The following is a 16,561-nucleotide window of genomic DNA, read 5'->3' as shown; positions in this document are numbered from 1 at the left end:
TTGTTAAATATTAACGGAGTCACCACTCCCATTACTACTACAGCTGAATGTGTAAGGAAAGTCTTTTTAAAATTCAGTGGTCAACGGCAGCTCAAACATCTTTGGAATCAGGGTGTGACTATGACCCGAAAGATGAAAGCTGACTGCTACCTCAAATCTACTGCATAGAATCTGAATAATCCCTGCAAATATTGACAAGTAGTGAAAGGTTTGGAGTGCAAAAGAAATGTACAACTTCCTAAACAACTGCTAGTAGACACATAAGCGGTAAGTGAGAGAACCTCTATTTTGAACTCTTTTAATCAGCATTTCCTTGACGCAGGCAAATTATTTGAAAGTGTTAAATGTCAAAATGAGCACCCTGTGAAATGACCTGATACCCCTGTCTATTCCTTCTCCAGATTCTCCTTCTCACCCTTCTCTGTCTCAGAGGTGCGTAGAGACCTGAAGGCAAATTAATGTCAAAATCATCCACTGCCCCTGATGATCTATTCCCCCGCCTTCTACAATTGGCTGCCGACATCATTGCTATGCCTTTAACATGCATCTGCAACCTCACTTTAGAAAGGAATGAAATCCCCAAACTATGGAAATCAGCATATTTGTCCTACCTTTTTTGGAAGGAGGAGATCCCACTCAACTGAACAACTATCGGCCCATATCTAAATTGTCTGTTTTGGCAAAAGTAGTCCCTAGTCAATAAACAGTTTATGATCTACCTTCAGGAAAACAACATTCTGAGTGGCATGCAATCAGGTTTCAGGTCAAGCCACAGCACTGCGACAGCAACCTTGAATGTTTTGAATGATATCCACTGTGCCCTGGATGACAACCACTGTGCCCTGGATGACAACCACTGTGCCATGGATGACAACCACTGTGCCATGGATGACAACCACTGTGCCCTGGATGATATCCACTGTGCCCTGGATGACAACCACTGTGCCATGGATGACAACCACTGTGCCCTGGATGACAACCACTGTGCCCTGGATGACAACCACTGTGTCCTGGATGACAAGTTGCATTGTGTATCTTGTGTTCATAGACTTTTCGAAAGCTTTTGACATTGTTGACCATACTGTCTTTGTGCAGAGTTTGAAGTCTATCGGGATTACTGGTCATGCTATGGAGTGGTTTGTGAACTACCTGTCAAATCGAACCCAGTGTGTTAAGGCAGATGGTTGTACCATAGATCTGCGCTCAGGTGTGCCTGAACGATACATTTGAGGCCTCCTATTGTTTATTATCTATCCATTTTTTTTACCAGGTAAGTTGAATAAGAACACATTCTCAACAACAACCTAGGGAATAGTTACATGGGAAAGGAATGAGCCAATTGGAAGCTGGGGATGATTAGGTGGCTATGATGGTATGAGAGCCAGATTGGGAATTTAGCCAGGACACCAGGGTTAGGCCGTCATTGTAAATAAGAATTTGTTCTTAACTGACTTGCCTAGTTAAATAAAGAATACAAAAATAACACCCCTACTCTTAGATCTTTAGTGACCACAGAGAGTCAGAACACCAGTTTAACATTCCATCTGAAAGACAGATTTGGGATTATTATMTTTTTGACCAGAGGAAAGAGTGTGTCCTACTGGCCCTCCAGCCCCACTTACAGCAGCATCTGGTCTCCCATCCACAAAACAGCCAGACCAACACTGCTTAGCTTCAGAGGCAAGCCAGCAGTGGGATGCAGAGTGATATGCTGCTGACATATTGAGTCAGCTGTTGTACATTTTTATGCTGAAACCGTTATTCTCTACTCTAGTGGCAGCAGTTTGACTTTTGAAAAGGCTCAAACAGCTCCTACTCGTACAGATTCTGTTGAATGGTGTTAAAAGATCTTTGAGCTTTTTAAGCAAAAGCTCAAACAGTTTTTAACACCGTTTAACAGAATCTGTACGAGTTGGAGCTTGTTCTAAATTCCTCAAAATCAAAATGCATGGTATTTTCCAAAAGTAAACACTGATAAGCATGTCATTACTACCTTGGAAGGACATTCCATAGAGTTTGGAAAAGATGACAAATTGAGCTTCACTACCCATGTAGAACCTTGTCAGGAAACTCAAGTTGCGTATTGGGTTTTATTAACGGCACAAGGCTTTATTTTTCTTTGCCGACAAAGGGGGTTGATTCATTGTACTTTTTTTTCTGTGTTGGACTATGGTGATAATATTTATGTGCAAGCCTCAAGCTCTACACTGAAGGCTCTTGACTGTCTATCATGCATCCTTCGTTTTGTCACTAACCAGAGATGTCTAACTCACCTTTGTAAACTTTACAATGCCGGGTGGACATCGCTAGCAACACGCAGACTCAAACACTGGTACATTCTTATTTATAAGGCCATATTAGGAAAACTGCCATTTTATCTATCATCTCTTCTAGCTTGAAACGAAAACACATACATGTACAAGCTCAGATCCTAATCTTGTTTTATGCTGACAGTTCCAAACATWAAAAAAAAGTATTTTCATTATTCAGCCCCCGGGTCTTGGAATTCCCTCCAAGCCAACCTAAAGCCACAGGACCTGGTGTCCCTAGAGGAGTTCAAAGGTCGAATAGATGAACAGGTTGGTGAGTCATGTAGCTGTTTCTAGTTGTCACCCAATATCACTAGTCAGCGTTGCCTTATGTAAGGAAACATGTTGTTTGATACTGTAATGGCCCTGTAATTTCACGTATTGCACTGTAATATTTTTTGACTTGTGTCGTCTAAATGTTCTTTACTGGCGTATTGCTTTTTATACTGATGTATCTTCGTCTGGTTGATGTTATGTGCCTGTTTGTCTGAAACGGATGTGTTGATGCTGCTGCCTTGGTCCAGGTCTCTATTGAAAAATAGATTTGTATCTCAATGAGACAAACCTGTTTAAATAAAGGTTAAATAAAWCAAGCATTGGGGAAAGGCCAAGCCAGGGTCAGAGCAGGTATTTCAGGAATTGATTCTATATCACCACTGGACTATCATACTATCAATGTTTCTCTAACAGGATATGGGTTGGGTCAGGGCTGGTATTTACAGTGCCTTGCAAAAGTATTCACCCACTTAGAGTTTTTCCTATTTTGTTGCATTACAACCTGTAATTTAAATTGATTTTTATTTGGATTTCATGTAATGGACATACACAAAATAGTCCAAATTGGTGAAGTGACATGAAAAAATTACTTATTTAACAACATTTTAAAAAAAAATGAATAACTGAAAAGGGGCTGGTGCATACAGTTGAAGTCTGAAGTTTACATACACCTTAGCCAAATACATTTAAACTCAGTGTTTCACAATTCCTGCCATTTAATCCTAGTAAAAATTCKCTGTCTTAGGTCAGTTAGGATCACCACTTTATTTTAAGAATGTGAAATGTCAGAATAATAGCAGAGAGAATGAATTATTTCAGGTTTTATTTCTTTCATCACATTCCCAGTGGGTCAGCAGTTTACATACACTCAATTAGTATTTGGTAGCGTTGCCTTTAAATTGTTTAACTTGGGTCAAACGTTTCGGGTAGCCTTCCACAAGCTTCCCACAATAAGTTGGGTGAATTTTGGCCCATTCCTCCTGACAGAGCTGGTGTAACTGAGTCAGGTTTTGTAGGTCTCCTTGCTTGCACACGCTTTTTCAGTTCTGCCCACACATTTTCTATAGGATTGAGGTCAGGGCTTTGTGATGGCCACTCCAATACCTTGACTTTGTTGTCCTTAAACCATTTTGCCACAACTTTGGAAGTATGCTTGGGGTCATTGTCCATTTGGAAGACCCATTTACGACCAAGCTTTAACCTCCTGACTGATGTCTTGAGATGTTGCTTCAATATATCCACATAATTTTCGTTACGCATGACGCTATCTATTTAGTGAAGTGCACCAGTCCCTCCTGCAGCAAAGCACCCCCACAACATGATGCTGCCACCCCCGTGCTTCACGGTTGGGATTGTGTTCTTCGGCTTGCAGGCCTCCCCCTTTTTCCTCCAAACATAACGATGGTCATTATGGCCAAACAGTTCTTTTTTTGTTTCATCAGACCAGAGYACATTTCTCCAAAAAGTACAATCTTTGTCCCCATGTGCAGTTGCAAACCGTAGTCTGGCTTTTTCATGGCGGTTTTGGAGCAGTGGCTTCTTCCTTGCTGAACGGCCTTTCAGGTAATGTCGATATAGGACTCGTTTTACTATGGATATAGATACTTTTGTACCTGTTTCCTCCAGCATCTTCACAAGGTCCTTTGCTGTTGTTCTGAGATTGATTTGCACTTTTCGCACCAAAGTACGTTCATCTCTAGGAGACAGAACGCATCTCCTTCCTGAGCGGTATGACGGCTGCGTGGTATAGTTATGCATGCTCAAGTGTTCTGTTTTTTTTGGTCTTATTTCTTGTTTGTTTCACAATAAAAAATATTTTGCATCTTCAAAGTGGTAGGCATGTTGTGTAAATCAAATTATACAACCCCCCCAAAAAATCTATTTTAATTCCAGGTTGTAAGGCAACAAAATAGGAAAAATGCCAAGTGGTGTGTATACTTTTGCAAGCCACTGTACTGTAAAACATTGGCCCGTAGCCCATGACAGTCTGAAAGAGCTGAAATATTTGAATAGAGCATATTGAAGAGCATGGGTATTTACCTCGACTAACCTGTACCCCTGCACATTGACTCGGTACCGGTAACCCCTGTATATAGCCTCATGATTGTTATTTTATTTTGTTACTTTTTTAGTAAATTTTTTCATTTTTTCATTTACTTTATTTAGAAAATATGAACTCTACTTTCTTAAAACTGCATTGTTGGTTAAGGACTTGAAGGGTAAAGCATTTCACGGTATTCTGTGCATGTGACAAATACAATTTGATTTGATTTTGATTTGACTTTGTATCTTTGGAGCCCTGAAATTCATTAAACGGAAATAGGCAAACAATGAATTGTTTAATATAGTGACTTATGGTTTGTTGGGCTGGGTTTTAAGAAGGCAAACCAACACAATGAAGAACATTCAATAGGAGGTGATGGCTTTGGGGATAATTTTGACAGACAACCAAGAGGAGATGTATTGGACATGTATGGAATATATGGAATATAAATATGGAATATAAATATATTGTAGATTAAGGTAACCAAATTTTGGACATTTAAATTAGGGAAATGTTTCATATGTTGTAGATTACCCAGAGAGAGAGAACCTATAGATGAAGAGAACTCAGCAACATTATTAAGGTCAGGAAGGGAGTGAGGGAATTATTAAATAAATTAATAAAACAGATGATCTATGTGCATGTTTTGCATATACAGTACATTTGACATGTTTTATCGTGCTTTATTGGTCATGCCTTTACTGTGTCTAAGGGTTTACGTCAGGGGAGTGGAGGGATCTTCTAATCAAGAGTTCTAGCTACTGCCCTGGTGACATCATACGGGTGATGTCCTCACTGTGAGGCTTACATTAATGTGATGAAATGTGTATGCATTTGTGTGTGAGTCAAGGGATGTGAGACAATGTGATGACGATGATTCTTTTTTCTTTTTATCAACCCATTCATAAAACACACATACTGTATTTGCCAACCATTAACCACTATTCATGATTCACTAAATTGCCCTGGGGATAAAACAATGACACAAAGCCAAGAGCCCCCTGACAGTTTATTTWAAAAAAACACGACTTTTGCACATTGACGTCATCATCACGCCCTAAAAACACAGCATTGCCAGACAAGTCACAGGAGCTACAACGCTGAAGCATCCGTTTAACGTTTTCTCACCACCAAATATGGTAGTGAGAGGTAGTCGCGGGTAGTGGGATAGTATGGAACTAGGGCCGATTTTCTGCTAATTGTCTTATCGACGAAACATATGATCTCAATAAATGTTTATGTTCATAAAACTACAATCTGTTATGGACACAGTTCACAAAGTTTTATAGACTTGACGCTTTGCCAAAGTCTAAAAAATTGCTTTGCTTAGAAACAGAGCAAAGTCGAATTGAATTTGTGCACACACGAACATCAAAGGAGGCGTTCCCTAACGGAAATATGCAATTACACGCTACAACGCGCCAATAGGATCTCGCTAGCTCGTGCTTGGCTTTGCCGACCTCCTTGCTTGTTCTGTCCACTATGGTTCATTTGCTCCCACTGTAAACGACACAGATGAACTATCTTGGGTTAGTTATTAAATAATTCTTTAGCCATTCGCATTCCATGGAGTTTATACTATTAGCTAGCTTGCTGACTGTATTTGTAACATTTATATTGTAATATGTATTGTTACTATTTGACTCATATGGTAAACTTATAAGATATTAATAAAGATCAAAATGTAGCGATCTTTGAATAGATAGAGTTGTAGCTGGCTTCACACCATGGTTTCTTGTTACGACTATAACGTTAGCTAGCTTCACCAGAAGCAGATTCAGATCATACATTATTGTAATGAAACAGCAGAGCAGGTCTCAACCCTCGATCTTCTACCCAGGTCCGGCGCGCTATCGACTGTGCGCAAAGCATGATCGTGCGGCAATGTCGATTTCCGCGCTTATAAACCCAGGCTCGTTACAATATTCTTCATTTGTTGACCGCTCCTAAACGAAAGTGGTCAAAATTAGATGTTTTCACTTGACAGAAAAATGATCTTTGGCTGTCATTAACTCTAGCTTCCTAGAGAGAGATAAGGAGGAGGAGATAAAAGATGCGGTGGAAGAGAGCGAAGAAAGGATGAAGAGAGAAGGATAGGAGAAGCAGGTGAATGAGGAGAAGATGGAGGAGAAAGAGAGAGGAGTGGAATAAGAGAAAAGAGGTGCCAGAGCTATGGATTCTTCTCCACTCTGGGCTATACGTGAAGCACGTGTGAAGGACGTGTCAAACGGTATTGCAACTGAAAGCACTTGTCATAATGTATTGCAACTGGAAGCACGTGTCTAATAGTATTGCAACTGGAAGCACTGTCATAACGGTATTCAACTGAAAGCACGTGTCTAATGGTATTGCAACTGAAAGCACGTGTCATAATGGTATTGCAACTGAAAAGCACTTTCATAATGATGTATTGCAACTGAAAGCACTTGTCATAAATGGTATTGCAACTGAAAGCAGCTTGTCATAATGGTATTGCAACTGGAAGCACGTGTCAAAGGTATTGCAACTGAAAGCACTTCATAATGTATTGCAACTGAAGCACGTCATAATGGTATTGCAACTGAAGCACTTCATAATGGTATTGCAACTGGAAGCACGTGTCATAATGGTATTGCAACTGAAAGCACGTGTCATAATGGTATTGCAACTGGAACTGGAAGCACTTACCTGATTTGTTTAATGAAAGTCTGGTTAAAAAGGCCTCTTCTTTCCAGCTCAGCATGAAGAATAAACCCATAGGGCCACGCAATGCTCTATACTCCCCACTAGATGGCAGTGTGATTGCAAAGAATCACATGATGATAATGCACTGCAACTTCACCATTAATCAGCTCTTAAAGCACATGTCTGTATGGATACTACTGTATCTACTGGATACTACTGTATCCATACAGAGAGAGCTTATAGGCTGATAGCATTGGAGGTAAAATAAATGATATGTTATTGAGTAATAAGTTCAGTTAATCCTCTTCATGTAATCTATTGTGTATAATTGTTTTCAACAATAGGCCTATGTCCAAACATTCAAATTGATACTAATGCCATAAACCCATTATGTRGTACTCTAGCCAAAAAGAGCTTAAGAACCACATGTCATTTTCCTTTTCCCCCTTGACCTGCTATTAATCCACATTAGGGGGGTTTAGTGGGCTTTCAGACCATATTGGTGTTGATTTGCCACTTTTCCTCTGACAATGCAATCACTTAGCATGATGCGTTGTCTCTACTGTATTCTGTGGGGCACGATTCTTATGCAACAAAATCTGCATGAATAAGAAGCCACACTGTACTCCTTGGAAACTCTGTGGTTGTTTATTAGTGTGCGTGTATAATCTGATGTATATGCACAGGGGAAGCCGGCAGAACACTGACCTTTAGGGTACAATGAGGCAGTGCTCCATGAAAATAAATCACAACCATTCCCCTGGGATTCAGAGCAGCATCCCTCAATGCCATTCGACGTCTTAGTTTACTTCAGTACATGGCAGCTATCAGTCCATGAGCATAGCTGCCTTCATCTGCATTCTGCTCCATCCCCCTCCTGCTAAATTGCCTCTTTCATAACATACCGCCACACGTACGCACTCACACACACATACACAGAAACAAAGATATGCATATTAATATCATTGTGTGTTTAGAGATGTAGCCTATACTCCAATTTACTAAGAATTAGTTTACTTGTTTTTAGGTGATGTTTTAAAGATTAGTCAGGATATAAATGCTATCTGGCATAGATATTAGTACACCTCTTTCACCTCTTTACTTCTCTCTCCCCATCCCTCCCCATCCCTCCTCTTCATCTACCCAGTCTGTCTCTGTCTTTGCCCAGAGAATGAGTCAGCATAGGAGTGATAGAAGGCATCTGGCATCTGTCACGATTTGAGAGACTGATCAGGTTTCAGTGAAGAATCATGTCTCATTTTCTATAATTTTACACTTTGCTTTACCCCTGTACTCTCCAATTTGAGCTTCTCATTATGTGGTGCGTGTTCAAATGTGATTTCAGTGTGACAGTGAGTCTACAGCTATTTTTGAGTGTGTTACTGTGATTTTGATAATATGTTAATGCATATGTGGTGTCCTTCAATTGTACAGTATATTTGTCAATTTGTGCAGGCCTGTGTGAGAGAGAGGTGTGTATTAAATAGCTCCGACTAGTCCTAGGCTGAATATAATATCCTTTTCCTCTACTTTCTCTTGAACACAGACAGCACCTCACTGCTTATTTCTGTCCCTCTCTCTTCTGGAAAAAACAAAACAACCTACTCCAAAAGATTGAAAAAAAGATAAAAAGACAGATGCCAAAGGACTCTGTGTCTCCTTGACAACAGTCTCCAAGCAACCATCACTCTTCAACCCCCATCTCCCCCTACTCCTCTGTCTGTCCCTTCCCCTATCATCCCTCTCCATCTCAAGAGTTCACCTGGATTCACTTCAGCCAGCCCCCATGAACATCAGTAGTTCTGAGTCTGTAGCTTTGGCTGTGTATTCCCCTCTGAAAGGGAACAGAGTGTGTGATGTTATTTTTGCCCACAAACTAGGGGAAAGTAGAAAGAACTGTGCAATTCTGGGACACAATACTTGCACGGTGGTAAATGCCAGAAGACTTGTCCTTGATGAAGATTTCTAATGGTTTCATTCTGGAGGAGTACAATAACATGTTGACATTGAAGTCATTTTTTTATCCCCCGAAGTGTTGCTGTTGTACTTTTACTTGAAGAACTGACACAGCAGAATTATTTTTTTATCCCCCGAAGTGTTGAGGTTGTACTTTTACTTGAAGAACTGACACAGCAGAAATTTAAACTAGAGCACATATACCTGCCCTCAATAGCCTTTGTATAATTTTTGTAGTAAGCCCTTTAGGATGACTTTGGGCTCTATTCAATTCATATTGTTGTGGAAAATTGTAAGATTATGTTATAATGCTTGTATTGCATTATAATGGTTGTTTTATTCCACAGAATAGAGTATTGTGTGTGTGTGTTCCACTGAGGATGGGCCTCTATGAGATAGCACTGACAGAGGAGATTTACGATGTCTTTGGGTGATAAAACCTAAAGAGCATTCCAGAGAACATGAGCTAATGGTTCTGTTCTATGCCGTACCAGGGAGAGACAGTTCTAGTTTGGAGTAGGAGGGCCAGACACTGGTCTTTACAATGAAAATTGTTGACACAGCAGTAACTGTCTGCTATCTTTTATAGATATCTTTCATACAAATCTTAACCTTTGTGAACTGTTCCTTAAGATTGGTTCGTCAGTGTAAGTTTGAGAGGGGTGTATCTTGGCTATAAAAGATCTTTGTACTTTTCTGTTGGTACTCTCAACGGTTCATTAGAAATAGTGAATTGTTTGAAAGTCAATGCTATTGCAAAAGCTATTATTATTAAAGATGTAGTTTAAGTATAACTCTGACTGGTGTGTAGTTGTAACTCTCCTCATTTGGTAAAGCAGAATATGCCACTCAATATCACGGAAGTTTGGCGTGATTGAAATGTAAAGGCAATGTTTGAGTTAGCGAAGACTGCATTCACGGTAAACAGCATTTGTTGCTCCAGGGTGACTGGTGTAAAAAAGAAAGAAAAGAGACCAACCCAAAAAACAATCTATGAGCATGACGGCTCGGCTCATCAGAGCATTACATTTCTCTGCTGCTAAAGCATTCTCACTCTAAATTCCAAGCATTGCCTCTAACTAGGAAGCTCTTTGCCACTTCTCCTCTTCCTGAATCCTCCTCACTCCTCCCGCCTCCTCCCTCTCTGCGGATGACTTCGTCAACCATTTGAAAAGAAGGTCGACGACATCCGATCCTCGTTTGCTAAGTCAAACGACACGCTGGTTCTGCTCACACTGCCCTACCTGTGCTTTGACCTCTTTCTCCCTCTCTCTCCGATGAAATCTCGCGTCTTGTGCCGGCCGCCGCCACATGCCCGCCTTGACCTTCCCTCCTCTCTTCTCCAGACCATTTCCGTGGACTTCTCCCTTACTCACCTCGCTCATCAACTCATCCTTGACGCTGGCTAGTCCCTTCTCTTCAAGAGAGCGAGAGTTGCACCCCTTCTGAAAAACCTACACTCGATCCCTCCGATGTCAACAACTACAGACCAGTATCCCTTCTTTCTTTTCTCTCCAAAACTCTTGAACGTGCCGTCCTTGGCCGCTCTCCTGCTATCTCTCTCAGAATGACCTTCTTGATCCAAATCAGTCAGGTTTCAAGACTAGTCATTCAACTGAGATGCTCTTCTCTGTGTCACTCCGCTGCTAAAGCTAACTCTCTCTCCTCTGCTCTCATCCTTCTAGACCTATCGGCTGCCTTTGATACTGTGAACCATCAGATCTCCTCTCCACCCTCTCCGAGTTGGGCATCTCCGGCGCGGCCCATGCTTGGATTGCTCCTACCTGACAGGGTCGCGTCCTACCAGGTGGTGTGGGAGAATCTGTCTCCGCACACATGCTCTCACGCACTGGTGTCCCCCAGGGCTCTGTTCTAGGCCTCTCTCTATTATCGCTATACCACGTCACTTGGCTCTGTCATATCCTCACATGGTCTCCTATCAATTGCTATGCAGACGACACACAATTAATCTTCTCCTTTCCCCTTCTGATAACCAGGTGGCGAATCGCATCTCTGGCATGTCTGGCAGACATATCAGTGTGGATGACGGATGCACACCTCAAGCTGACCTCGGAAGACGGAGCTGCTCTTCCTCCGCGGGAAGGATTGCCCGTTCCATGATCTCGCCATACGTTGACAACTCCATTGTGTCCTCCTCCAGAGTGCTAAGAACCTTGGCGTGATCCTGGACAACACCCTGTCGTTCTCAACTCATCAAGGCGGTGACCGTTCCTGTAGTTCCTGCTCTACAATTCGCAGAGTACGACCCTGCCTCACAGGAAGCGGCGCAGGTCCTAATCCAGGCACTTGTCATCTCCCGTCTGGATTACTGCAACTCGCTGTTGGCTGGGCTCCTCTGCTGTGCCATTAAACCTACAACTCATCCAGAACGCCGCAGCCCGTCTGGTGTTCAACCTTCCCAAGTTCTCTCACGTCACCCCGCTCCTCCGCTCTCTCCACTGGCTTCCAGTTGAAGCTCGCATCCGCTACAAGACCATGGTGCTTGCCTACGGAGCTGTGAGGGGACGGCACCTCCGTACCTTCAGGCTCTGATCGGCCCTACACCCAAACAAGGGCACTGCGTTCATCCACCTCTGGCCTGCTCGCCTCCCTACCCCTGAGGAAGTACAGTTCCCGCTCAGCAGTCAAAACTGTTTGCTGCTCTGGCACCCCAATGGTGGACCAAACTCCCTCAGACGCCAGGTCAGCGGAGTCAATCACCACCTTCCGGAGACACCTGAAACCCCCACCTTTTAAGGAATACCTAGGATAGGATAAAGTAAACCTTCTACCCCCCCCCCCTTAAGAGTTAGATGCACTATTGTAAAGTGGTTGTTCCACTGGATATCATAAGGTGAATGCACCAATTTGTAAGTCGCTCTGGATAAGAGCGTCTGCTAAATGACTTAAATGTAAATGATAGAGCCCTTTATTTTAAGAACAAGATCATTGTATTGGTCAATTATACACCAGGTCTAACTGAAATTTGCTTCCACTTTTAGCCCTTCCGAAAGACACACATACATACACAGGTTTTAGAGAGGTGCGGGGGGCTGCCATCTTGGGTGCCCAGGGAGCTGTTATTTTGGGGGGGTGGTATGTGTCTTGCTCAAGGACACGACAGGAGGCAATGACATCTAGGATTTGATGCCAGCAAGACTCCGGTTACCAACTCACTTCCCGCCAGATTTTTCCCGTCGGTCCCGGGACTCGACCTGKCAAACTTCTGGCTGCTGGCTTGCCTCTCTAACTGCTAGGCTACCGTATAACGCTTGTACGCTATTGTCATGTTCACACAAATGAGACAAGAGCATAACACTCATCAAGGACGTCAAACAAAATGTATTTATTCTCTTTCGAAAGACAAGAGCGCAAAATAATAGACAGTGACAAATAAGTGAGCATGTGTAGCTAAATGTATATCAATGATGTTGCCACACGCTGTCAACACATCCAAGCAACGTTTCCAGAACGCTTATTATTGTGTTTGCCTGTGTGGCCAGCCCCCACAGTGCTCTGTTCTATGGTAGTGAATGTTTATGTACATGTTCCGTATGTACGTACTGTATGTACACAATTTCAGCAGGAAAAAAAACTATCTAACATGAAACAACCACAGGTAGGCTAGTTGAGTCTTTCTCGCCATCTCCTCTTATACAGTGCCTTCGGAAAGTATTCAAACCCCTTGACTTTTTCCACATTTTGTTACGTTACAGCCTTGTTCTAAAATGGATTAAATAAAAACAATTCCTCAGCAATCTACACACAATACCCCATAATGACAAAATGAAAACAAGTTTTTAGAATTTTTTGCAAATGTATTAAAAATAAAAAACATAAAAATACCTTATTCACATAAGTATTCAGACCGTTTGCTATGAGACTCGAAAATGAGCTCAGGTGCATCCTGTTTTCATTGATCCTCCTTGAGATATTTCTACAACTTGATTGGAGTCCACATGTGTTATATTCAATTCATTGGACGTGATTTGGAAAGGCACACACCTGTCTATATAACGTCCCACAGTTGACAGTGCATGTCAGAGCAAAAACCAAGCCATGAGGTCAAAGGAATTGTCCGTAGAGCTCTGAGACAAGATTGTGTCTCGGCATAGATCTGGGGAAGGGTACCAAACAATGTCTGCAGCATTGAAGTTTCCCAAGAACACAGTGGCCTCCATCATTTTTAAATGGACTCTTCCTAGAGCTGGCCACCCAGCCAAATTGAGCAATAAGGGGAGAAGGGAATTGGTCAGGGAGGTGACCAAGAACCCGATGGTCACTCTGACAGAGCTCTAGAGTTCCTCTGTGAAGATAGGAGAAACTTCCAGAAGGACAACCATCTCTGCAGCAGTCCACCAATCAGGCCTGTATGGTAGAGTGACCAGACGGAAGCCACTCCTCAGTAAACGGCATATGACAGCCCACTTGTAGTTTGCCAAAAGGCACCTAAAGACTCTCAGACCATGAGAAACAAGATTCTCTGGTCTGACGAAACCAAGATTGAACTCTTTGGCCTGAATGCCAAGCGTCACGTATGGAGGAAACCTGGCACCATCCCTACGGTGAAGCATGGTGGTGGCAGCATCATGCTTTGGGGATGTTTTTCAGCGGCAGGGACTGAGAGACTAGTCAGGATCGAGGCAAACATGAACGGAGCAAAGTACAGAGAGATCCTTGATGTAAACCTGCTCCAGAGCACTCAGAACCTCAGACTGGGGGCGAAGATTCACCTTCCAACAGGACAACGACCCTAAGCACACAGCCAAGACAACGTAGGAGTGGCTTCGAGACAAGTCTCTGAATGTCCTTTAGTGACCCAGCCAGAGCCCAGACTTAAACCAGATAAAATAAAATAAAATGTTATTGGTCACATACACATGGTTAGCAGATGTTAATGCGAGTATAGCGAAATGCTTGTGCTTCTAGTTCCGACCATGCAGTAATATCTAACAAGTAATCTAACAATTTCACAACAACTACCTTATACACACACAAGTGTAAAGGAATGAATAAGAATATGCACATATAAATATATGGATGAGCGATCGCCGAACGGCATAGGCAAGATGCAGTAGATGGTATAGAGTACAGTATATACATATGAGATGAGTAATGTAGGGTATGTAAACATTATATAAAGTGGCATTGTTTAAAGTGACTAGTGATACATTTATTACATCCAATTTTTTATTATTAAAGTGGCTAGAGATTTGAGTCAGTCAGTATGTTGGCAGCAGCCACTCAATGTTAGCGATTGCTGTTTAAGTCTGATGGCTTTGAGATAGAAGCTGTTTTTCAGTCTCTCGGTCCCAGCTTTGATGCACCTGTACCTGACCTCGTGGCTCGGGTGGTTGTTGTCCTTGATTATCCTTTGGGCCTTCCTGTTACATCGGGTGGTGTAGGTGTCCTGGAGGGCAGGTAGTTTGCCCCCAGTGATGCTTTGTGCAGACCTCACAACCCTCTGGAGAGCCTTGCGGTTGTGGGCGGAGCAGTTGCCGTACCAGGCTGTGATACAGCCCGACAGGATGCTCTCTATTGTGCATCTGTAAAAGTTTGTAAGTGTTTTTGGTGACAAGCCAAATTTCATCAGCCTCGTGAGGTTGAAGAGACGCTGTTGCGCCTTCTTCACCACGCTGTCTGTGTGGGTGGACCATTTCTGTTTGTCTGTGATGTGTATGCCGAGGAACTTAAAACTTTCCACCTTCTCCACTACTGTCCCGTCGATGTGGATAGGGGGGTGCTCCCTCTGCTGTTTCCTGAAGTCCACGATCATCTCCTTTGTTTTGTTGACGTTGAGAGTGAGGTTATTTTCCTGACACCACACTCCGAGGGCCCTCACCTCCTCCCTGTAGGCAGTCTCGTGATTGTTGGTAATCAAGCCTACCACTCTAGTGTCGTCTGCAAACGTGATGATTGAGTTGGAGGCGTGCATGGCCACGCAGTCATGTGTGAACAGCGAGTACAGGAGAGGGCTGAGAAAGCACTCTTGTGGGGCCCCAGTGTTGAGGATCAGCGGGGTGGAGATGTTTCCTACCCTCACCACCTGGGGGCGGCCCATCAGAAAGTCCAGGACCCAGTTGCACAGGGCGGGGTCGAGATCCAGGGTCTTGAGCTTAATGAGGAGTTTGGAGGGTACTATGGTGTTAAATGCTGAGCTGTAGTCGATGAACAGCATTCTTACATAGGTATTCCTCTTGTCCAGTATTCCTCTTATCGATCTGACTTCTCTGGAGAGACCTGAAAATGGCTGTGCAGCAACACTCTCCATCCAACCTGACAGAGCTTGAGAGGACCTACTGAGAAGAATGGGAGAAACTCCCTAAATACAGGTGTGCCAAGCGTGTAGCGTCATACAAAAGAAGACTCGATGCTGTAATCGCTGCCAAAGGTGTGTCATGTTTGTTGATGGAATGAGGAGAGCAAGGTGCAGCGTGGTAGGCGAACTTCTTACTTTATTTAAAATGAACACCGAAAAAAGACAAAACGAACGTAAAGTACTGCAGGCTACACAGCAACTATACAAAATCAAGATCCCACAAACTAAAGGTGGAAAAAAGGCTACCTAAGTATGATACCCAATCAGAGACAACGATAGACAGCTGCCTCTGATTGGGAACCATACCCGGCCAACAAAGAAATAGAAAAACTAGAATGCCCACCCAAATCACACCCTGACCTAACCAAATAGAGAAATAAAAAGGCTCTCTAAGGTCAGGGCGTGACAAGGTGCTTCAACAAAGTACTGAGTAAATGGTCTAAATACTTATGTAAATGAAATATTTCCGTTTTTTATTTTTAACACATTTGTAAAAAAAAAAATAAAAAAAATACTGTTTTAGCTTCTTCATTATGGGGTATTGTGTGTAGATTTAAGAGGGGAAAAAACTATTTAATACATTTTAGAATAAGGCTGTAACGTAAGAAAATGTGAAAAATGTCAAGGGTTCTTAATACTTTCCGAAGGCCCTGTATAATCTATATTCCTGTGTTCCTCTAGCAAGCCAATGTGCTCTGACTCAGCCTCAGTCAGCAGTTAGTGGAGTGAGTACTACCAGTCTGTGGGTTCTGCCAGTCGGTGGATTCTGCCAGTCTGGGGTTCTTGCCAGTCTGTGGCTTCTGTCACTCTGTGGGTTCTGTCAGTCTGTGGGTTCCGCCAGTCTGTGGGTTCCGCCAGTCTGTGGGTTCTGCCAGTCTGTGGCTTCTGTCAGTCTGTGGCTTCTGTCAGTCTGTGGCTTCTGTCAGTCTGTGGCTTCTGTCAGTCTGTGGGTTCTGTCAGTCTGTGGGTTCTGTCAGTCTGTGGGTTCTGTCA

This window comes from Salvelinus sp. IW2-2015, linkage group LG32 (genome assembly GCF_002910315.2).
Source record: "Salvelinus sp. IW2-2015 linkage group LG32, ASM291031v2, whole genome shotgun sequence".
NCBI lineage: Eukaryota > Metazoa > Chordata > Actinopteri > Salmoniformes > Salmonidae > Salvelinus > Salvelinus sp. IW2-2015.
The sequence above is the reverse complement of the archived record's forward strand: the minus strand, read 5'-3'. Positions refer to the sequence as shown.